The sequence below is a fragment of the Nomascus leucogenys genome, chromosome 11 (assembly GCF_006542625.1).
Source record: "Nomascus leucogenys isolate Asia chromosome 11, Asia_NLE_v1, whole genome shotgun sequence".
In the NCBI taxonomy this organism is placed as follows: domain Eukaryota; kingdom Metazoa; phylum Chordata; class Mammalia; order Primates; family Hylobatidae; genus Nomascus; species Nomascus leucogenys.
Genome location: NC_044391.1, coordinates 80826531 through 80851884, shown reverse-complemented (window position 1 = coordinate 80851884; position 25354 = coordinate 80826531). Strand labels below are relative to the sequence as shown.

The 25354-nt window shown below is 37.8% G+C and overlaps 1 protein-coding gene across 2 annotated transcripts in view; it reads right to left on the bottom strand.

Annotated features, from left to right (window-relative positions):
* Nucleotides 1-25354, bottom strand: part of IQCJ (IQ motif containing J) — a 183983-nt gene that overhangs the window by 21556 nt on the left and 137073 nt on the right. The window lies entirely within an intron of this gene.

The window sequence follows — 25354 nt, the reverse complement described above, 5'->3', positions numbered from 1 at the left end:
ACACACACACACACACACCATTCCTGAATTCCAGGCATTTGCAGTCTCTCTAATCTCATTTCTCTGGCCACAGAGGTGTGAAAGGATTTCGCCCAGGTTCCTGGTGAGACTCCCGTCTTCAGTCTTATCAATCATGGCAGGATTTAAGGAAGACTCATGGAACTCTGTTCCTGGGAAGACCACCATTCCCTGAGGCCACACTATCTACCATACCATTTACCACACCACTTACCCCCCACCAGAAATTGTCAAAGTGACCAGTCCCAAGGGAAGCCGCAGTTAGAAATAATTATTCAATTACATCCAAAAGACCATCAGGACTAATCTCTACATGCTTATAACCCACCAGACACCCAAGTCTCCTAGATCACCTCTCCCGTTACGCAATCTCTTAAACCCATACTGCATTCCAGAATGTGGCCTAATTACCCACCTCTCCCCAGTCCTTCCAACCTTTCCAGTGGGTCCTTTACAGGCTTTCATCAGCAAAATCATGTATCTCCCCAACTTCTTTGAATATGCCCTTAATTATGTTGTTCTAACAAAACCATGCCTCACTGTTCTGGGACAGCTAAGTTTTTGTTAGAGCAAGAAGAGCAAAGAATTGTTCAGAAAACAGGTCTAGTATATAGAGGATTTTGCAGATGAAAAAGTTGGCTGAGTCCCTGAGCCCACCTTCTCCCCCGCAGTCCTCTTAAGAGGTGGCCATTTCTTCCCCACATGCCACATACTACATGGTGTGGAGGTTGGGTGGGACCTTCTTTGCTCCTCATTGCTGCTTTCAGATCTTTGCCACTCCTACAAAACCTCTGGAAACATGCCAGCTGCCAGTCCTAGCCATCTGTCCTCTTCTCTATCTATCCTAACTCCTCGGGGGATCTCAGCCAGTCTCACAGCTTCTATTTTATATTTGTACCTGATCTCTTCTCTAAACTTCACTCTTCTGCATCCACCCTGCCTACTTGACAGTTCCATGTACATGTCTGACAACCATCTCAAGCTCAAAACCAAAATGTTGATTTCCCTGCTTCTTCCTCATTTTAGCAAATGGCATCACTATTCACCAAGCTATGAAGAGTTAAAACTAAGAACCAGACTTTACTCATTTCTTCCTCTCACCGTTTATAGTCAGTCAATGAGCTAATCTTATTGACCCCACTTTCAAAATATATTTGGAACTTAGCCACCTCTCAGTCCGGTCTCAGCCAACCATGGTAATCTTCTAATTATTGCCCTGCTTCCTATGTTAGGCTGCATCAGTCACTTCTCCTAACATCAGCCTGAGTGGTCTTGTAGTACCTTGGTTTTCTTAATTGGAGTATAATTTACAAAGTATGAAATGCACCTTATAAGTGTACAATACAGTGAGTTTTATCAAATGCTTCCATTGGTAGAGTCACAGCCAAAACAATATATAGAACATTTATCATTCCCAGGAAGTTCCTTTGTCCCCCTTTACAATCAATTTCCCTCTCCCAAAGGCACCACTGTTCTGATTTCTATCTGTGTAGATTAGTTTTGCCTGTTCTAGACTTTCGTATAAATTTATCAATTCTTTTGTGTCCAGCTTAACTCAACATTATATTTTGACATTTGTCCATGCTGTTACATATATCAGTAGCTTATTTCTTTTTATTGCTGAGTAGTTTTCTATTGTATACATACACAACAATCCATTCTCCTGTTTATGGGCATTCTAATTGTTTTCATATCCATATGGCCTAGTATGAATAAAGCTGCTATGATCATTGTTGTGCAAATCTGTTTGCACAAGTCTATTGTGCAAGTGTGTTTGTGGATGTGTTTTCATTTCTCTTCAGTAAATATCTAGGAGTGAAATTGCTACCTCATGAGGTAAATACATGTTTAACTTTTAAAGAAACTTCCAAAGTTTTCTAAAGTGGTTGTGCTATTTTATATTCCAACCAGCAATGTAAGAGAAGTCTAGCTGCTGTACATTCCCACCAATGTTCAATGTCAGTCTGTTTCACTTTAGTTATTCTCCTGGATTTGTAATATCTTATCGTGACTTCAACTTGCATTTCTCTGATAACTAATAATGTTGAGTATTTTTTGCATTTGTTTTTAACTGAGTTATATGTCTTATTTTTTGAGCAGTAGAAATTCTTTATATATTATGGGGTACAACTCTTTTGTCAGATGTATGTGTTGCTAATATTTCTTCCCAATCAATATATTTTGACAAGCAAATCTTTTCATTTTGATGCAATGCAATTTATTGTTTTATTTTTGTTATTTAGTATTTTCTGTGTCCTAAGAAATATTTTCCTGCCCCCAGATATAGTCTCCTATATTTTCTGTTAGAAAATGTATAGTTCATTTACCTTTAGGTGTATGGTCAATTAATTTTTGTGTATTGTGTGTGGTAAGAATTGAGATCAATTTTTCTTCATATGAATATAAGCATAAGTCTACTAAATGGGGCTTCTGTATAAACTATTGTTTTTCTGATACCAAAAAAAAAAAAAAAAGATTCAGCTGTCATGTGGCTTTTAATGTTTGGTCTTCCTTCTTCTTCCTGCCTGGATCATAGTAGTGAAATCCAGGGTGTAAAAGCCTTTGTGCCTATAAGAAGGAAAACCACACATTAAAGATAATAAAATAGAAAGACCCAAGGTACCTGGGACCCTGATGAAACCATGGAGCTGCCGCTTCAACTCTGATCTACCTATATCTGAACATACTTGTCATGCAAGAAGATCAACCTACTAATTTCTTGATTCATCATAGTTAAACAAATATAGATAAGTGATGTTTTCTTCTTCATAATTCAATGGTTTTCCATCACTTTTGGAATGAAATCCAAACTCATCACCACTGCCTATAGAGCCCTATGTAACACGAACCCCCACCTATCTCTCTGACCTCATTTCCTACCACCCTCTATGCTACAACCCACACTTGTCTAGCCATATTGGTCTTGGGGTGTTTCAGAAACAGCCACGGTTGCTCTCTTTTAGATCATTTATCTTCGCTGTTCCTTGTACACAGAACCTTAATTCTGTGCACAAGTACAATCAACATTACCCTCACATGGCTTCCTCACTTCATCCAGATGTTTGCTCAAATATTGCCTTCTCAAAAAAGCCTTCCTTGATTGAACTCTCTAAAATGTCACCCATCACTTGTTGTATATTTACCATGCTTTATGCTCTTATTCACTTCTTTATGATCTTCATCACTTCCTAATATATTTGTGTTTGATTGTCTCCATTCACTAGATTGTAGGCACCATGGAAGTAGATTTTTCATCACATCCACCACTATATTTTCAGTGCCTAGAATAGTGCCCAGCACATAGTTGTTGTTCAATCAATGTTAATTTTTTAAACTTTACCTTAAGATTTGGAGAAGAACTTCAGTTTATTCCTCTGGATTTTGGAGTGTTAGGATTTTGAAGTGTGAGGGATACTGGAACTGTGACCGAAGTGTTTGCATCTGTGACAGTTACTAACTGATGGAAAAATATAACACAGCAAAGAGGATGGAGACAAAGGAAAAAGAGCCAAGAGGCCAGAGCCAGGGTGATGCTGTGAACATCTATTTCAAACTGGAGCTTGAAACCAGCACATTGATGGGCTTTTCAGTTTTGTCAATAGATTCTATTTATTTTTTATTTATTTTATTTCTTTGAGACAGAGTGTCACTCTGTCACCTGGGCTAGAGTACAGTGGTGTGATCTCAGCTCACTGCAACCTCCACCTCCCAGGTTCATGCAATTCTCCTGCCTCAGCCTCCTGAGTAGCTAGGATTATAGGCACCTGCCGCCATACCCGGCTAATTTTTTGTATTTTTAATAGAGACAGGGTTTCACCATGTTGGCCAGGCTGGTCTTGAACTCCTGACCTCATGATCTGCCTGCCTTGGCCTCCCAAAATGCTGGGATTACAGGCATGAGCCACTGCTCCCGGCCAGATTCTCTCACTTTAAAAAAACTCTTTCAGTTGAGGTTTGTTTTGTTTTGTTGTTGTTTTTTATACAACTGAAAGAATCCTGAGAAGTTACCATGTAAGCCATAACCTAGGACTAGTGAATACAAAATTCTAAGATGAGCCATAGCATTATAAAAGTTCAGAACTGAGCTGTTGTTTGCTTACTTTGTTTTGGCCATGTCTTTTAAAATGTCTTTTTCAGAACACTGACGGGGCCGGGTGTGGTGGCTCATGCCTGTAACCCCAACACTTTGGGAGGCCAAGGCAGGTGGATCCCTTGAGGTCAGGAGTTCAAGACCAGCCTGGCCAATATGGTGAAACCCCCTCTCTACTAAAAAATACAAAAAATTAGCCGGGTGTAGTGGTGCACTCCTGTAGTGCTGGACCTTGGCCTCCCAAAGTGCTGGGATTACAGGTGTGAGCCACGGTGCCTGGCTGTGAATCACTTTTTATGTATGTTGTGGTGAGGTAGGGATTGAGATCTATTATACAGTGTCTATATAAAACACTGTCTATTTTGTTACTGGATCTCTTTTTTATATAACGGAATGAAAGAGAAATACAATTTACAGTTTAGTAGTAGGGTATATTTGCCCCTTTTGATATAATAGTACACTAATTTTCATTAACAAAACAACTCATAAGTCTTAACGAGGTCATTTGTTTTGCTTTGGCTGGCAGAAGCTTAAGCAAAATTAAATATTTAATTGCCACAAGGATTCTTTTTAGGCAGTTAGAACAATCATTCCCCACTTCTTTAACTATATGATCTATAAACATCTTTATTTTTGTTTTAACTCTGTTATTACATTTGTGATATTTATAGTAAGTGAAAGCAAATATCTACCATATAGGCAGAGTAATTATAATAGGTAGAAAGATAGAGATGATAGATGATAGGTGACAGAAAGATAGATTATCCTTTGCAATCTTTAACATATCGTTTTATTTTTAGGGTAAAACTTACTCTTTAGTCCTATAGACTCTTGTTACATATTCTAAGAATAAGCCTCCACATTTATCCTCTATTTTCCCCTACACTTCCTATTTTTTTTATCATATCACACCCCACCTCCAATGACATAAGTAACAAATCTAGGTCATATATTTTCTTGTGTTGCTTAATAACAAGGATATGTCCTGAGAGATTTGTCATTAGGAGATTTCATCATTGTGTGAACATCAGAATATGCTTACACAAGCCTAGATGGTATAGCCTACTACGCACCTGGGCTATGTGATACAGCCTATTGCTCCTGGGCTACAAACCTATAAAGCATATGTTACTGTAAGAAAATTATAACACAATGGTAAATATTTGTATATCTAAACATATCCAAATCTAGAAAAAGTACAGTACAAATATTGTATTGCAACCTTTGTAATGTTATGTTGTTATGGGTTGTATATGTGACCAATATTGGCCAAACGTCATTATGCAGTGCAGGACTGGAAATGGTCAGACTTGAAGCTGCTCTGATACAGAAAGGAAATAGTTTGAATGAGAAATCTTAACTATTTTTAAAAACCAAAGGTGAATTTTTAGGTTGTAATTTTTTTCCCCCTGCATCATGATTAGAAAAGAAATGGAGCTACTGCCAGTCCTGGCACTTTCTTCTCCAAGATGTGGCCGTGGCATGCTTTCTTCTATTCCTTTTTCTCTGGGTACTTAGGGGACATAAAAGCATTTTTGCAATTTGTGCCAGCCACTCTCCTTTCCTTGGATATTTCATTGCCGAAAGCTTGCTGGGTGGGGAGGGCTTTGATGCAGTACTTTATTCAATATCTGACTATCCACATTCTAGGAAATCATATTAAACATAAGGTCAATGACTAACAAGAGCTTTCTGAGCAGCTGCTCTGCTGACAATTTGGAGGATTGATTTCATCATTTGGTTATTTAAGCTAACTATACAAAAACACTTCAATTCAATTGGCCTGGAAGTTCCAAACCATGTCCTCATTTTCTCAGAGATGGATAAGCAAGTCAAATTACTCCACAGATCTTCACTCAGAGTTTCATCCTTTGAGAAAGCTTTGTTTTATTTTACTATTAAAAGCAAACACAAATAGATCTATCCCATCATTGGTTTCTCTTACTAGTCCCATTTGCCTCTGATTTTATATTTGGCAATACCATTTTCTTACTAGAAACCAATGCCATTTTTCTACTAGCTCCCTGTTGCTGTCAGGATAGATTCCAAACTCCTCAGCCAAGGTCTGTGTGACAGGGCCCAGCCTGCCTCTCCCAACTCCACCTCATTGGCCCCTGCACACACTTCTTCTCTGAGCGCAGTCAAATGATTCATCACAAAATCCCAGAACTCACGTGCCCACTGGACATTTCAGTGACAACATGTCTCTAACTCTTCTACTGATCCTCACCATTCTTCTTTCGGGAAGATCCCAATTTTCCCCTCCTCCAAGCAGATATTTCTAACCCAAAAAGAAAGTTGGGTACCCCACCCTCCTTCCTCAGCAACCTCTGGGGATCCTTATTTTTAGTATTTACTCTTTACCTGCCTCCCCCACTCAGCTCTTCAAGGTCAGGGATGGTAACTTATTCACTTTGATGTGCCTATTCCCAAAATGAGTTATTGAAGAGGTGCTTGATATTATCTGTTGAATAAGTGAATGTGTTATTCTAAGAGGAAAAGAAACTCTAGTAGCTTAATGGCCCAGAAAATCCCAAATAATTTTATATCCTCTGCTGACTATTTTCTGCCTGTCAGCTACAGTCTTTACTCTTCTCCATTCCTCCCTGTGTCCTGAGAGGCTCATAATTTTGGACTTTATCTATTAGGCCCTTTATTCTATGGCCTTGGGGAATGTTTGAGCAGAGGGAGGCACTGGCATGAGCCCAGAGGGTAACAGAAGAAAGAAGTTGGAATATTTCTTCTCTCTGTTCTCCTCTCTTGCTGGAGCACAGGTTGGACATAACTAATGGCCATAGTTTCCATAGAGTGGCCTTTCCCACAAGATAGTGCATATTCCCATAACTGCTCCATTTTCTCACCCCTCCAAGACCTATCCTTCCTTCCTCTCCCTTCCTTTGCCCCTTCCAACTATTGATAACCCCAGATGCTTCCTTCTTCCTTGTGGCTTCTCCTCTACTCCGCCACATCTATGTAACTAGTCACTTCATTAAACTCTCAATCGCCCTTTTACATGAGTTGTCTCTGAATCCAGAAACTTCAAGAATCCTAAGTTTCTTTTGTTTGCCCTGTCTTTGCAATTCTTTTTCTATAAACCAATAAACTTAACTAATCATATTAATTAATCATATTATTTACCAGAAGAACATGTGTGTTTGATGATTAATCTTGATAGGAGAAGCTGTCACTACTCAAGGACCTGAACCTGGTTCGGTTCCACTCACCAAATAACAGGACAATTTCTACTATGCTCTATTTACTTCTTTTCTTTTAAATGTAGGCTAGACCTCTCTGCAAAATACAAGTTGAATTATTCAAGTACAATCCAGACACACAGCATTCCAGAATCCTTAATCCCATTTCTCCAAATGAAGTCTGTGTTATGAGTGGCAAAGGAATCTAGGCTACACTGTTACGGTGAAAAATTACTGACTACTTTCCAGGCTTCCCACTATTATAAGAGTTGTTCTAAAGTAACTTGGGTGTGAACTATTAGAATGAATGGTGGGTATTGAATATTGTTCTTTTGTGTCTGGCTTTACCCTCCTGTCTCAATCCTGCGGTCTTTTCTTCTGTCACAGACAGTGGAATAGCTAAGAGGTTAGACAAGCCCATTTCTGTGGCTGCTTAGTCAGCTCCTTGACCTGCCCAATAATAAAATACTGTTCTGGTTTGTTTTTTATTTTTCCTCCTTTTTCAATCTCTACCACTTCTATTGCCTAAGCGAGCAGCATATGTTCTTTGGACAGGTTTAAAATCAGAAATCCAATCAAAATTGCTTTTTCTCTAAAGTACACTTGTTCACTTGTTTCTAAATGCCAACCTTTTAACTTTTCTGACTTACATCATGATCATTTAATCCCAGCATATCCCAGAGCATTTAACTTAAAATGTGAAAACAATCTGCAATTTACTTCACTGTGTAGCTGTGGGTGACAAAACCTGTGCCACTTACATAAATCAGGTTTTTTTGTGTTGGAAATAATTATATATTAACCTAAGGGCAACTATTTAACAAAAATTAAAAACCAAAATCACTTTTGATGCTTTTGACCATTCAATAATTTCATTATATATTACCAGGCTTCCTCACCCGCTCCCCTCCATCCGTTTTTTAATGGAAGTGTAATAAGGGCACTAAAAAGGGGGTTACTAATGTTTGCATAATTTGGAAAAGTAGAAGACATAAAATCTATAGTAATTTTAGCTCCGCGTCATTAAACATGAAATATTGATTATTGCTCTTTGCAACAGAATTTATGAAGCTAGCTAGGCTGCTGTGTCCACATTAAGTGATTCTGATGCTTTGCCCTCGGACCTCAGTGGCTGTAAATGACGCTCCTTGGTGACAACTGGGAGGCTGGCATTCTGATCCACAGCCTTAAGAGATACATTTCCCAGATTAGACCAGGAATGACCCAGCTGCACAGCCCAACTTCAGAAAATTAAATTGGAGGGAGTCCAAACCTCTGTTGAAATAACTGTATGAATTACAATGCTTCCACAGGCCTTGTTATAATGTAAATGTGCTTTACAATTTACTGCCTTTTTCCTTCTATCCCTGCTGTGAATGTGGGCATTAATAGTCATCTCATATATTTAAAGGCAAAAAGGCATCAAAAATAAAAATGCAAGATTCATGTATTCTCCCTTTGGAAAGCAAGGACTAAATTCCTTGTTTTTTTTTTTTTTTTTTTTTTTTTTGCAAAAGGAGCATACATTTTGTTTATGTATTACACATTAATGTTTTCTATGGCTGGCAAACCTGTAAATTTCACACACAGAAGTTACCTTGCAGCTAAACACGAATTTCTTTGGGAGGAAAAAAATGGCAAATAGGACATCAACAGCTCATTTAAAGGAGTCATTCAGTTAAGTTATGGGCACATGAAGCATACATGAGGTAGTAGACTTAAAAAGAGATTTGCCTGTTTCTAACACTTTAAGGACATTTTGAATGTCCAACGAGATTCAGAGGGACTGTAATTTTACAGCAGTAATCGTTGAGTGAGGTAGTCCTGGGCTTTACTATACTTGTCGACGGTGGACTTATTATTAATATTAGCTGCCTTCTACATTGTAAACTTAGAAACTTACGAACATAAGATATGCCTATGAAAATTGAAAATTGTTGTGATAGCTCATTATTCTTGTTTGACCAACCAAGCTACATTCATAAACATTAGGACATAAAAGCTTTTGCCTGCCACATGTGAAAATGTCAAACACCCTATCTAAGTGGAAACATAGCAAGTGCAAACCTAATTTTGACTGGTTAAGTCATTGTCCCTGGTAACCTTGGATCTGAGACAATTTCAGTCCCTGAGATTCTCCAAGAGTAGATGGGTACTTCTGGAAGGGTACACTTACAGCCAGATCATTCAAGCCAGCTCTTTGCCCTAATCTGAATAAGCACCAGCAAACTGCAATCCACTCACACTGGATCCAGGATTGTTAGACAGGATAAGACAGCCCAGTGCTATTTTGAAAAATACCCTTCAGGCTTAAATATTCCCCTCTCCTTTTCATAAGTAGTACATGGTCTCAAACCTTTTGCTAGTTTTAGATCACGACATTCAAAAACTATCATTATAGAATGAAGAACCAGCTCATTACAAAATGTCTAACCATTTCCATTAAATCTAGGATACAAGAAATTGAACCACCACTAGTAAAATTTTTTAAGTGGTCTCTTTGCTCAATGTTAATTCAGCTTAACAGCAGGACAACTATAAAAATTCAACTGAGATCAAAATATAGGTATAGGCACAAGGGTGTAGATATTTTTACATTTCATATATTTCTTCCTTCTGAGAAAATTATCCTAGAGACCATGCTTCAAGATGAGAACACAAGTACAAATAAGCGCAGAAGCCAACAAATAAACACCTCTCAGAATGCAGACAGAACAGTAAATGTGGATGCATGAATCCATACACCAACTCCGGGTTTCTTGCACCAAAGCACAAAAACAAAGTACAGGCAATCAGAACAACATGTAACTCCCAAATTGTTTATACCTGATTCTGGAATACATTTTGTTGTGGTGTAGCAAACACCATCCAGATTAGATTTTTTTGCTTAGCCGGGTTAGAAAATGAGTTTGCATTTCTTATGTATTTACTAAGTGATGTTGTGAAGAAGCAATCCAAATGCATGCTGGGAAGAGCTTCTAAAATGCCCTGCAGCCCCTCATACCGATCTATCTCCCCCTTTCTCTCCCCTTCACTACCACCCTTGTTCAGGGCCTTGATTCTTCTCTCTGGGACTGTTTCATTGTGCTGCCTAATTGCTTTTCTTTAAGTACATATTCAACAATTTAAAACATTATTATTATTATTGTAGAGACAGGGTTATACAGGCTGGTCTCTATCTCCTGGCCTCACGCAATGTTTTTGCCTTGGCCACCCAAAGTGCTGGGATTACAGGCGTGAATCACCGTGCCTGACCCATCTCCAATAATTTAGCTCTTCTGCTCATAAACACTACTGCTAACTTAAACAAAAACATCTTCAGGATTAGAAACATTCCTAACTCCCTAGCCACAGGATTGCTTCTCTTATACTTTCTGAAATTCTTCAAAATTCATTTGAAATGTGATTTTATGTATTTTAGTATTTCATTCTGCAACTAATTCTATGTCCTTTCTTTGAACTATTTTTATTACTACTACTAATTGAATTTTACTAGGCTCCAGGCATGTTGCATGAATTATCTCTTAAAAATTATCACTGAAGCCTTATGAAAATAGCAAAATATGCCATTATTATTCCCATTTCTTGGATAAGAAAACATACTTAGGAGATTAAATAACTTGTCCAAGGTCTTATAGCAGAAATGAGGTGCCAATATAATAAGCAGTCTGATCCCAGAATCTAAACTGTATCATCTGCACTCTTTTCCCATGATTGACTTGGGACTTACACCAGTGTGAGTAGCAGCAGTATCTCACCCATGGTATTTGTAAAGAAGTTGTAATGTTCTGCAAACTGCTCAGATTTATCATTTAAATTAGATGTATCACCTAATTACTAACTGATCTTAGAAAGCGACTCCTTCCCTTTAGATCTCAGTTTCATCATGTGTAAGATGATGATGGCAATGTCTACTATACAGTACTATGTGGGGATTAACTAAAATAACATATTTCAAGGTGTTTTGTGTAATGTGCTGGTCATCCATAGAGAGATTCCTTAAGTGTCACACCGAGGATAGCAGTTATGTCTTACTTGTCTTGTCATTCCTGTGGTGCCCAGCTCTGCTCCATTCCTGTGTATTCTTGGGCTGTGTGACTCCTTTGAGCCTCAGTTTTATCATCTGTAAAATGGGGACACTAATTGTACCAAATTTCAAAGCTTGATGATTAAAAATTCAGTCTTGCACCAGGCAAATAGCAGGTGCTCGATGACATTAGTTATTTTAACTATCACGTAGATTTTTATTATTATGTATCTCAGCCTCTTCAAAACATGGATGTTAATCTAAGTATCTTCTCCTGGTTCACTCTCAACCAATTTCCCATTAGTTACCCAGTTTTGCCAATGGCCTCTGGAACACTATCTATTTCTACTGTCCTTATTTGAAGACTTATTGCCTGCCAGAAGGAGCAACGTGAAATGCCAAACTCATCAGGACAGTCAACTCCTTGGAACCTTTCTTGACCCCCCTCACCTAGCAGATAGAGCCTAAGCCCCTGGGCCTGGCAGGACTTCATACCAAGTTCTGTGTGACATGCCCTCTCTTTCCATCCCCAACCTACTAAATTCTCTTGGAACATAAACGTGTCATCAAAACCCAGAATAAGATCATGAACTCAAAAACTTGGGATGAGTCAGACCAGATGTGGGTTTAAATAAATCAATAAGAGAATCTTTTAAATAAGAAAGAAAAGGGTAGTAATATATTGCAGTGTCTAATATTATCATTAAATAGCACAGCATTACCTCAATTATCTGGAGAGCATTATATATTGGAACAAATCTCTATACCTGGATATTAAGTCCTATCTGTCCCAGAAGATCTGTCACACAGCTCTCAGCCAACCCACACCTATTTTACCTGAAAGTTTTCATTTAAAGCCCTCTTTAGGAATGATTCTTTCCCACACAATAATAGTGGGAGACTTTAACACCCCACTGTCAATATTAGATCAACAAGACAGAAAATTAACAAGGATATTGAGGACTGGAACTCAGCAGTGGACCAAGCAGACCTAACAGACATCTACAGAGCTCTCCACTCCAAATCAACAGAATATACATTCTTCTCAGCACCACATAGCACTTACTCTAAAATTGACCACATAATTGGAAGTAAAACACTCCTCAGCAAATGCAAAATAACAGAAATCATAATAAACAGTCTGTCAGACCACAGTGCAATCAAATTAGAACTTAGGATTAAGAAACTCACTCAATGAGCTGAGATCACACCACTGCACTCCAGCTGGGCAACACAGTGAGGCTACATCTCAAAAAAAAAAAAAAAAAAAAGAAACTCTCTCAAAACTGCACAACTACATGGAAACTGAACAACCTGCTCCTGAATGACTACTGGGTAAATAAGGAAATTAAGGCAGAAATAAATAAGTTATTTGAAACCAATGAGAACAAAGACACAACACACCAGAATCTCTGGGACACAGCTAAAGCAGTGTTTAGAGGGAAATTTATAGCACTAAGTGCCCACAGGAGAAAGCAGGAAAGATCTAAAATCAACACCCTAACATCACAATTAAAACAACAAGAGAAGCGAGAGCAAACAAATTCAAAAGCTAGCAGAAGACAAGAAATAACTAAGACTAGAGCAGAACTGAAAGAGTTAGAGACACAAAAAAATCCTTAAAAAAAAAATCAGTGAATCCAGGAGCTGGTTTTTTGAAAAGATCAACAAAATAGATAGACCACTAGCCAGACAAATAAGGAAGAAAAGAGAGAAGAATCAAATAGACACAATAAAAAATGATAAAGGGGATATCACCACTGATCCCACAGAAATACAAGCTATCATCAAAGAATATTATAAACTCCTCTATGCAAATAAACTAGAACATCTAGAAGAAATGGATAAATTCCTGGACACATACACCCTCCCAAGACTAAATCAAGAAGAAGTTGCATCCCTGAATAGACCAATAACAAGCTCTGAAATTGAGGCAGTAATTAATAGCCTACCAACCAATAAAAGCCCAGGACCAGACAGATTCACAGCCGAATTCTACCAGAGGTACAAAGAGGAGCTGGTACCATTTCCTCTGAAACTATTCCCAACAAATAGAAAAGAGGGACTTCTCCCTAACTCATTTTATGAGGCCAGCGTCATCCTGATACCAAAACCTGGCAGAGACACAACAAAAAAAGAAAGTTTCAGGCCAATATTCCTGAAGAACATTGACCCAAAAATCCTCAATAAAATACTGGCAAACCGAATCCAGCAGCACATCAAAAGGAATGATTCTTAAACAAGCTTAATTTTATTTCCTAGCTGGCAGGAAATAAAAGAATCCATAAGAATGTGATTATCAGAAAACATGAATGAGATAGGGTGATCACAGACTAGATGTGAGGGGAAGAAACAAGAAACTAAAAACCAGATCCTAAATTATATTTTCACTGAACACATATATAAAGGTCTCTACTGCCTGGAATGTCATCTCCTCTTGAAATGTCTCCAAGTTTCCTCATTTGACGTAAGCTTTCACTCCCCAAACTCTTACAGCTGGATGTGGCTATGCTGGGTATAGCCCTTATGTTGCCTATATAAGATGTCTGATCCTCCTTACATAGCCTAAATGTTGGGAGCAGAATCTTTTTTCCCATTAATTCTAAATATCTTTCTAACTTAGAAACCCTGCTTTGGCCAACTGGGGCATGCCAGCTACAAACTAGGGGTATGTGGAGCTTGTGGTCAGGCATACATCTTCCCAGAATGTCAAGTTTACTTCATGAACAGCAAAAGTACGATTTCAAAATGTAGTACAAAGTTGGAATTAATTTTAGAGCTAAAATAGGAGGCCTCAAATAATGTTTAGGTTTGAATATGGCTATTTTTCCTACACACCGCCAACAATAATACACACAGTCGCTATTTTCTGCCTTTGAGATTTCTGGGTGGAGAAGTTGACAAACACTACCCTGGATAAGACAGAAAGTGAATATCATGTATTTTTTAATATGGCTAGAAAGTATGTAATAGTGTGAGTTCTATTAACCATGGATAAAGTTTTTTAAAAAGTACTTGTGAAGGTAGCATTCTTCTTTTAAATTCCATAGGCCTTTATTATATTTTCTCATTGCTTGTCAGGGAGGAAGGTGAAATCCATCTAAGTCTAATGCCTTCTTTTTGTGTGAGATTGTACGAAGAAGGCATCACTGTTTAGGGAAGGGAAAGCTTACTTCTACACTTGATTGCTTATCAGACCCAGCAGATGCTGGGTTTTCTGAGCTTGTATTATAATCTCCTGGATACATCAAGTATCATAAATTTTAGCATCCAGCATAATTCTTAAGTGCACACAGCAATAACTTAAGTGTTAAGAGGAATATCCAATAGATAATCATTAAAAATATCGAAAAAAAACACGTGCACTTGTATGTTCATTGCCATGCTATTCACAATAGAAACGACATGGAATTAACCTAGCTGCCCATCAGTGACGGATTGGATAAAGAAAATGTGGTGTATACACATTATGGAATACTACACAGCCATAAAAAAAGAATGAAATCATGTCCTTTGCAGAAACCTAGATGGAGTTGAGGCCATAATCCTAAGAGAATTAATGCAGGAACAGAAAACCAAACACTGTATGTTCTCACTTGTAAGTGGGAGCTAAACATTAAGCATACCTGGACATAAATAGGTACAATAAACACTGCAGATTATAAGAGAGTGGAGGTAAGGAGAAGAGGGACATGGGACGAAAAAGTACCTATTGGATACTATGCTTACTACCTGGGTCCAATATACCCATGTAACAATCCTACACACGCACCCCCTGTATCTAAAATAAAAGCTGAAATTTAAAAAAAATTAACAAAACTGTAGTTGAGGTGGCAAGCAACTTTAACCCAGAAAAAGGAAAAGAAAAAGAGCAGGAGGGGGAGAAGGAGGGGGAGGGGGAGAAGGAGGGAAGGGGGAGGAGGAGGAGGAAGAGACTTTGGGGTTGAGTAGAAGCCACAACACAGAAAGCATGAAATTAAAAACAGAAGTTGAGAAAGAACATGAAAAAAAGGGCCACGAGCAGGAAAACTTTTAGTCATTTAATCGTTGTTCCATTCACTGTTTAACAAAAACGTAATCAAGTGTTAGACACTGTGCTACGGATGGGGCTACAATGGCAGAAGGGGAAGCTATTAAGACGACACATTCCTGTCTTCCTGCAGCCTGAAAGGCCCAATATAACCAGAGCAAAGGAAAGGAGTTGTTGAAGACTATTTCTATGCAAAAACTGACTTAAACATTTTGACATTCAGGACAGAATGAGATCAAAGAAGCCTGACTGTTGTATGCATGACAATGGAGCTTGAAAGTGAATATTCTAGAAAGGGCCAAGAAAAGGCTAAGAGTGGACCCATGTGCTCACCGCTGGGGAGTTGCTCCTTATTGGCCCACTGGAATGGCATGCCTGTGTGCAGAATGTGGAAAGAGTGATAGAAATGCCACCAAAGTTAAAATGTAAAGTCCCAGGGTGTGGAATAGAGGCTTATTCAGTAAAAATGGTATTTACTGTCAGAGACAGAGACAAGGCAGGCAGATAGACAGGCAAACAAAAGACAGTGTGGCCAAATCTGCTTTGTCATGTGATGAGGCTATAACACCATTGTGGATTAGAGGATCCATTTACCCCCTGCATGTTATAATCTATTAACAACAACTGAGTTGTTGAGAAATGCTTTTAATTTCTGATTTTTTTATTTTAGAATATTTGCACATACTACACCATGTCTAGTAACATCAAAGGCAGATTGTGTAGAAGATTAAGTCTTTCTTCTATAGATTTATCCATTCTAAACCACATATTAATTTTCTTAAAGATACTGACACCAAAGGGAAAATATTAAGTTTATGTAAACAGACCACCACTTTTTAAAGTCAACAAGAAATTCCCAATGAGATGACTTTATTCTGCTCATATGTGAAATTCCCAGTTAGTGCACCATTACATTTCATAATCTTAGTGATTGCCCCAAATTGCTTCATAACAAGTAAGTGAACAACACTGATAAGGAGAGATATTTTATTCTAAACTGAGATATGTCAGAATTGGTATTTTTTTCTTCAGACAGCTAGAGCAGCATGTTCAGAAAGAAAGCCTATATCCCAAAGAGGAAATTAAATCTCAGCTGAGCTTTCTGCTATTAAAACTACTATTACATCTTTTAGACATGTAATCTCTATGTGCTCAAGATATTGACACAACTGTATATTGACACAACCAGGGGAAAAATGCTTGGTTTTCTAAAGGTAGAGGGTGAGGAAGGAAAGAGATGGAGTAAGAAATTATTGGAACACAACATCGAATGGAGTCTCTACTATTCAGAATTGCCTAGAATCGTGGTGCTAACCCCACAGTGCACAGCTCACTAAAGCTCTCATCCCCAGCCTGATGACTACTCTTCTCTCTTCTCCCTATTTACATTAAATTATCTTGCTGACCATTCTTTACCCCTCTCTCTTCAATGCGAAATTGTCATGCTTAATATCTGTAAAGTCTTCAAATTGAGGATTGCATCCTGTATTCTCTGCAACATCCATGTTCTCACCTGTATTGGAAAGGCTCTTCCGAAAATGCACTCCTTTTTTGATAAAACATTTACAACACAGTCTTTGGGTAAAGGTTCTCCTTTGCTATGTAGAACTCTGGAATAATCCTCTTTGAGGAATGTTCTCACCAGAATTAGCAAGAGAAACCTGATGCGTACAATAGGCTCCTTCTAGCTAATATTTGTTGAGAGTCCATTCCAGACCTGGCTATTTTCTGCCATCAGCAGCTTTGAAGTTCTGAGGTGTGGAGACAGCCATTGAATCCATAATGTCACATTTGGAGTCCATTATAATAATTTCCAGCATTTACCCAGATGTAACTTGAATGAAGCCCGGTGCATTCTTGGATATCCCCTTAAGGGAAAGGATCTTGATATTTCATCCCACCATCCCCTACACAAAATAATAAAGATGCTTACTCTAGGTAAGCAGGTCTCAAAAATATCAATATAACTAGTTATAAGCTTTAGTAGACCTTGGAATCCAATTATCTACAGTTTCATGGTGGCTAAATAATTTATGATAATTGCACATTCATTAGATTATAATTTGCCACAGCCAAACCTATGAATTTGCTGATATGTTTAAAAACATGCATTCGCAAGGTGAAACATGGCATTTTCTTTGCTCGTTGCTACCAAAATTGTCTAATTATAACAATTTAGAAAGTATCCCATTACTTAAACCTGGATCATTTGGAGGTTTTCCCTGTTAATGCAAAGACATAAACCTAAGAGCATTGCACCATCTCATTAAGCCTCCTGATTTCAGCAAACAAAAGCAAGTTTAGAGAATGTACACATGCATGCACATGGACACCACACACACAACATACAACACTTACATAAAACACGTATAGCCTGGTGAGTCATAAGGTAAACTCCTGTGACCATCACCCAAGTCAAAAAATAGAACTTTGCCAAACATGTCACAGCCCCTTCATATGCCCTATCCTGATGACACTTCCCTCCCTTTCTCCAGAACTAATCAGAATCATAGCTTACAAAGCAACCACTTTCTTACATTTCTCTATACTTTTCTCGCCCAGTTGGGCATCCTGAAACGTTATTGTTTAGTCTTACCCATTTCTAAAGCTTTTTATTTAAAAGTATAGATTTGCAGAAGTTCCAGAAATTTACAGGATGGTCCCACACACCTTTTACTCCTCCTCCCCCAATATTAGCATCTTGCATAACTGTAGCTGTGATATAATTAGAAATATATATTTGGTCTTTTCCCATGGTTTCTGACACAGAGCTCCTAAAACGCTCATCATTTCGTGAGTGATAGGGGTGATAAGAGCATCCTTCGTTATAACATTTGGTCTTAGTTCCTGGCTCCATACATAAGAATTTCTAAGATGCTTGGAATCTTCACAGTGATGAGTGTCTTTCAGTATTCTAATGAGATGACTGGCACCTGGGCCCCTACATAGCTTCTTGATGAGGGCTGGTTGCCAGAGGAACCAACCATGTGAATAGAGGATTAAAACTTTCAGCCCACCCCAGACCTCTGGAGATGGGAGAGGGACTGGATATTGAGTTCAATCACCAGTGGTCAATAACTTAATCCATCCTGCCTAGATAATGGAACCTCCATAAAGCCCCTAAAAATGGGGTGTGAAGGGCTGGTGAACACTTGGAGGTGCTTGGAGGGTGGCATGCCTGGATAGGACATGGTAGCTCCACATCCCTTCCCACATACCTTGCCCTGTGCATCTCTTCTATTTGGCTATTTGTGAATTGTGTGCTTTATAGTAAACCAATGATAGTAAGTAAAGTGTTTCCTTGGATTCTGCAAGCCGTTACAGCAAATATCAAACGAGGAGGGAATCATGGGAATCCCCAGTTTGTAGCTGGTCAGGCAGAAGTACAGATGGCAACCTAAGATTTATGAATGGCGTCTGAAGTTGGGGTAGTGTTGGATTGAGCCCTTTAACTTGTGGTATCTATTGCTAACACTAGGTAAATAGCATTAGAATTGAATTGACTGCACCCAGTTGGTGAATTGAATGAACCTAGTTGGTGTCCACAGAGAACTGGAGAATTCCTTGGTGGCGGAAAAAAACACCATATTTGGTGTCAGAAGTGTTGTGACTAAAAAGAAACAAGTTTTATTCTTTAATAGTATACCATGAAATCCACGAAATTGACATTGATGCAATTCACAAACTATATTTGAATTTTATTAATTACATATTCACTCATTTGTGTGTGTTTATAATGTCATGAAATTTGCATCACATACACATCTTTGGCTAACAACTACTACAATCAAGATGCATAACTGTTCCATTACCACAAGGCTCCTCTGCTCCCCGCTTACAGCCATAACCACCCCTCCTTTCCCAAATCATTACCTCTAGTAAATATTACTCTTTTTTCCATCTCTATGATTTCGTTATTTTAAGAATATTTCATTCATTAGATTATAATTTGCCACAGCCAAACCTATGAATTTGCTGATATGTTTAAAAACATGCATTCGCAAGGTGAAACATGGCATTTTCTTTGCTCGTTGCTACCAAAATTGTCTAATTATAACAATTTAGAAAGTATCCCATTACTTAAACCTGGATCATTTGGAGGTTTTCCCTGTTAATGCAAAGACATAAACCTAAGAGCATTGCACCATCTCATTAAGCCTCCTGATTTCAGCAAACAAAAGCAAGTTTAGAGAATGTACACATGCATGCACATGGACACCACACACACAACTACTACAATTTATACATCATGTAACCTTTTGAGGGTGGCTCTTTTTTCACATAATTTTGTGGAGGTCCATTCACTTCGTGTGTATGAATAGTACCTTTTTTATTATTGAGTTGTATTCCATGGTATGGATGTGTCACAGTTTGCTTGATCATTCAACCATTGAAGAACATTTAGGTTGTTTCTCATTTTTGGCCATTATAATAAAGCTGCTATCAATAGATATAGATTTATTATAAATCTATCAGGTACATATTTTTGTTTGAACACAACTTACTATTTTTATGAGATAAACACCAAATTTTATGGGTTATATGTTTGGAAGAAATTGTTAAACTGTCTTCCAGAGTGGCTTTACCTATTTTGTTTTCCCACGAGCAATACATGGGTTAATCTGTTTCTCTGCATCCTTGCCAGTGTTTTGTGTTTCCCATTTAAAAAAGAATTTGTTATATATTTAAATTTTTAAAATTTACAGATTCTCCCTTTATCTCTTTCCTTTCCTTATAATTTGTTTGCTGAAGAACTCAGGCAGGTTGACCTGTAGGGTTTCCCAGTCTGGATTTTACTGAGTGTATGCTCAGGTGAAGTTCAACAAGGAACTATGTTCAAAACCTTGATTAGATTCTACTTTGATCTTTTGCAGAGGCATTAGGTGCTAGTGTATACTTCCATCAGGAAGTTCATAGTAGTCTGCTGATCTTATATCTCTGTTGATAGCAGCTTTTGAAGCTCAATACCTAAATCCATTAATTTATGCCAGATTGAAAATGGTTCTATGTTAATTACATGATTATATTACATGAAACAAATTTATAAAGAAACTTTTCTTTATCTACTGTTTGCTTACTCAGTAGTATATTCACACAGAAGAAGGACAAATCTTATTTTCTTTTACCAATTTTCAGGATGAAGTGGTTCTTTGCTATCCTGCAAAGGTGGCCAGTTCTCTTTTTAACATCACTAGGAGTTCATGAATGCAAACAAATTTGATAGTTTTATCTTCTTATTAAATATTGGGTATTTCTAATTACTATTATTTCTATTATTATAACTCAAATTGTTCTACTTTGGGGCAGTGGGAGCCTCTCCAAATTGTCTCCTAAGTCCTTTTGACACAACCCTTGCAGCCTCAGCTAACTTTGTGGCTATTTGCTCTGACAAAATGGTCCAGGCTTATATACTTCGTGTCACACACCCAGAGCCAGCCATTTCTTTAAGTCTTTTTTTTTTTTTAGTGGGAAATGATATTTTAATATTATAATCTGGGGTGTATAAATGATTATTATGGGTTGAGTATCCATTATCTGAAATGCTTGGGACCAGAAATGCTTTTAATTTCTGATTTATTTTAGAATATTTGCACGTACGTAATGAGGTATCTTGGGGATGGGACCCATATCTAAACACAAATTCATTTGTGTTTCATATACACCTTACATACATAGCCTGAGGTAATTTTATACAATATTTTAAATAACTTTGTGCACCCATCACATGAAGCATAGAATTTTCCACTTGTGGCATCATGTTGGTGCTCAGGAAGTTTTGAACACTGAAGCATTTTGAATTTTGGATTTTCAGATTACAGATACTCAACATGGTCATTATTTCTAAGACTTTTTGGTAGACAGAGCTGGAACATATATGGTAAAATGCCTCATGGGTGCATTCTGATATTTCCAATTCAATTTCAGGACAGCAGGGTTTTAACTAAACCTTTTTTTTACAGTATGTCTGTATCTCCATCTTCCAGACCAGAGTCTTAGTTCTCAAGGACACGTGAGGTGATAGAATTAGAATATTACTTATTCATTCTGCAATTATGTCATACACATAAGAACTTACACATGTAACATTACTAATACTACTACCACTGACTGATTAATAAAAATAGTCACATTTTTACATACGTTATACTCCTTTTTATCCCCGATTTCTTCAAATAGTTTTATTATACCTATATCATTGCATATGGCCACTACCTATTATATTCTTTCCTTTTTGACACTTATTTCCTCTGAACTTTTTAGTGAGTATATATCGAATGCTTGCCATCACTTCATAGGCGCACATCTCTCTCGTCATTTTGGTTGTCTGAAGCTTAGTCTCTAGCAAATTCCTCAAGGACTCTTAGAAGCAAAATCCCTAAAGTTCTCAGATGTTCATAACAGTTTGTGCTGTATATACTTGGAAGTTTTGTTTTCAAGTATATAAAATCTTTGGCAAACATGTTCTTTCCTTGAGTAGTATAAATATGTTGCTCCATTTCCTTCTGGCATAATGAAAATTTGATAATCTACCTTTTCCCCCTAAGTCACATGCACGTTTTGCACAGATATCTAGTGGCTATTTTTCTTTTTCTTTAGAGTTGAATAACTTTACTAGAGTATATCTTGGCATTTATTATTCTGGGTTGGTAATCTCAGGTACATAGAGAGGTCGCTGTTTATAGAAAATTTTTTATTGTATAAACTTAAGGTGTACGATATGAACTTTTGATTTACATATCCATAGTGAAATGATTACTATAGGTAAGCAATTTAATATATGCATTGCCTTCCATAGTTACTCTTTGCTTTTGCTTTTTTATTTTTATGGCAAGAGTGCCTAAAACCTACTATCTTAGCAAATTTTCAAAATACAATACAGTATTAACTATAGTCCTCCTGCTCTACATTAGATCTCTAGACCTATTTATACTACATAACTGCAAGTTTGTAACCTTTGATCTTCATCTGTCAATTTCCTCCCTCTCTCCACCTCTGGTAACCAGCATTCTACTCTGTTTCTGTGAATTTGACTTTTTTTTTAAATTCCACATACAGGGCAAAGGGAAACCTGCAGAAGTGACATTATGCAATATTTTTCTTTCTGTGCCTGGCATATTTCACTTAGCATGATATCCTTCAGATTCATCCACAGTGTCACAAATGGCAATATCTCCTTGTAATTTGTCACAAATGGCAATATCTGCTTCTTTTAAAGGCTGAATAATATTTCATGTGTATGTATATAACACACACAATTTCTTTATCCATTCATCCATTGACAGACACTTGTTTCTGTATCTTGGCTACTGCGAATAATGCTGCAAGGAACATGGGAGTGCAAATGTCTTTGAGGCACTGATTTCATTTACTTTTGGTATCTACCCAGAAGAGGGATTGCTAGCTCATATAGGAGTTCTATTTTGATCATTTTTGTATTTCAGGAAAGTTTCTTGTATTATAATTTTAGAATTTGGTTCCCTTGCTTTGACTTTTTTCTATAGAGATTGAATATGTTGGATCTTCCTTGCATGTTTTTCAATATTAGTCAGATTCTCTCAAATCTGTTTTCTCTTTGTTTTTTTAGTTTAAGATTTTTTTCTTTTTTAACCTTTTATTTCTCTTAAAGCACTGTGTGTGTGTTTATTCACTCTTGTGTGTCTTCCAGTTTAGTGTTCAATTCTAATACAATTTTTTTCTTTCTTTTTTTTTTTTTTTAATTCTCTCTTGCTTCTGTCACTTCCCTGGCAGAGAGGCTGACTCTGGGTTAAGCCCACCATATTGGAAGAGAGTGGATGGAGTTAAAACTGCTTTTTAAAACTGCTTTTTAAAACTGCACTGGTAAGGCTTAAGGGGTTGAGACAGCAGAGCCTTGTCTTCTAACTTGGAAGAATTTGGACCAACAGGGAAAAATGTAGAAGGCTGACAGGTGATCCATATTCACATCTCCAAGCTGTCTCTGAGATGTTGAGCAGAATATTATGTGCTTTTAAAGCACTAGTGTTTGCCTCTACTTAAAGAAAATTGTAGTAATTTATAATGACTTTATTCTCTGCAGGAAAATACTCAAGGGCAATTACCTTCAGGCCCTTCCCTTTAGAATTCTAGGACTGCAGCAGAGACCATTTTAAAAAGAAGTTTTCAGAAAAGCCTTACTTAACCCTTTAAGGTCTCATATGAAGCATCTGTGTTGTTAACGAATGAGACCTGGAACTTATGTAGCATCTACTTCATGCCAGGCACCTTATATTGATCATTTTTTTTTTTATTTTTTTATTATTATACTTTAGGTTTTAGGGTACATGTGCACAATGTGCAGGTTTGTTACATATGTATCCATGTGCCATGTTGATTTCCTGCACCCATTAACTCGTCATTTAGCATTAGGCATATCTCCTAATGCTGTCCCTCCCCCCTCCCCCCACCCCACAACAGTCCCCAGAGTGTGATGTTCCCCTTCCTGTGTCCATGAGTTCTCATTGTTCAATTCCCACCTATGAGTGAGAACATGCGGTGTTTGGTTTTTTGTCCTTGCGAGAGTTTACTGAGAATGATGTTTTCCAGTTTCATCCATGTCCCTACAAAGGACACGAACTCATCATTTTTTATGGCTGCATAGTATTCCATGGTGTATATGTGCCACATTTTCTTAATCCAGTCTATTGTTGTTGGACATTTGGGTTGGTTCCAACTCTTTGCTATTGTGAATAGTGCCACAATAAACATACGTGTGCATGTGTCTTTATAGCAGCATGATTTATAGTCCTTTGGGTATATACCCAGTAATGGGATGGCTGGGTCAAATGGATCATATTATTAAATTCTCCCCCACTATTTTAATAATCGCCATCTTAAACAAGAAGAAATTTAAACTCCAAGAGGTTAAGCACTTGTCTAGGATCACATAGAATGGCGGACATTTGAATTCTGGCCTTTTCTAACTCCATGATCATAAACCACGTTGTCTTCTGTTTGAAATTTGAAGGAAATAAAGTAAAACAAAGCAATGAAACAGGTGTTGTTTTTCTGACTTCCTAAATTACCTGATCTCTGCTGCCTTATTCTATTTTTCAAAGGCTGTCAACCTTACTTTTATTCTCTCCATAGCATATATTTTCCCCGGTAATGTGAGGTTTCTTCTCTGAGCTCAAATTCTGAAATAACCCAGCACGTAAATGACAGTGGTGTGGGAGCAGCGTGGGTCTGTAATGGAAGCTTTAGTCCAGAGGACAGAAAACTTTGGGCAAGCCACCTGAACTGTAACTTTGTTTTCTTGTTTCTAAGAAAGAAATAACAAGCCCATAGTTAGTGGTTAGGCTGTTCAGCTCCCAAATGTTAGTTTCTAAAACCACAAAGTTAATGTTTGCTCGGGCTCCTGTTCATCGGGGATCCTCCATTAGGGTGTGATATTTTTGTTGTGCTGATGCTGGAACCCAGGACAACAGAGCAGCCACTTTCTGGAGTGTCTCCAGTCCCCACGACAGGAGAAAGAAGAAATTCCATTAGTTTGCTAGAGCTGCTATAACAAAATACGACAGACTGGGGACTGAACCAATAGAAATGTATTTTCTTACAGTTCTGTAGGCTGGAAGTCCAAGGTAAAGCACAAGTGCAGGATTGATTTATTCTGAGGCCTCTCTTGTTGACTTGCAAATGATGGCTCTGTAGCTGACCCTTCCTCAGTGCCCACACTTCCCTGGTGTTTCCTCCTCTTCTTATTAGGACACCACTGTTACTAAATTAGAGCCCCACTGTATCACCTCATTTAACCTTAATTACCTATTTAAAGGCTCTATCTCCAAATACAGTCACATTCTAAGGTATTGGAGATTAGGGCTTCAACACATGAATTGGGGGTGGCAGGGACACAATTCAGTCCATAACAGAGGCCATGGAGAGCTGTGTGCTCGACTGTATCCCCATAACACTTTTCCCATTTTTAACCTGCTGCAGAAGATGCCTTTTAAAATCTGACAAAGTGAGAGTAAAAATGGATT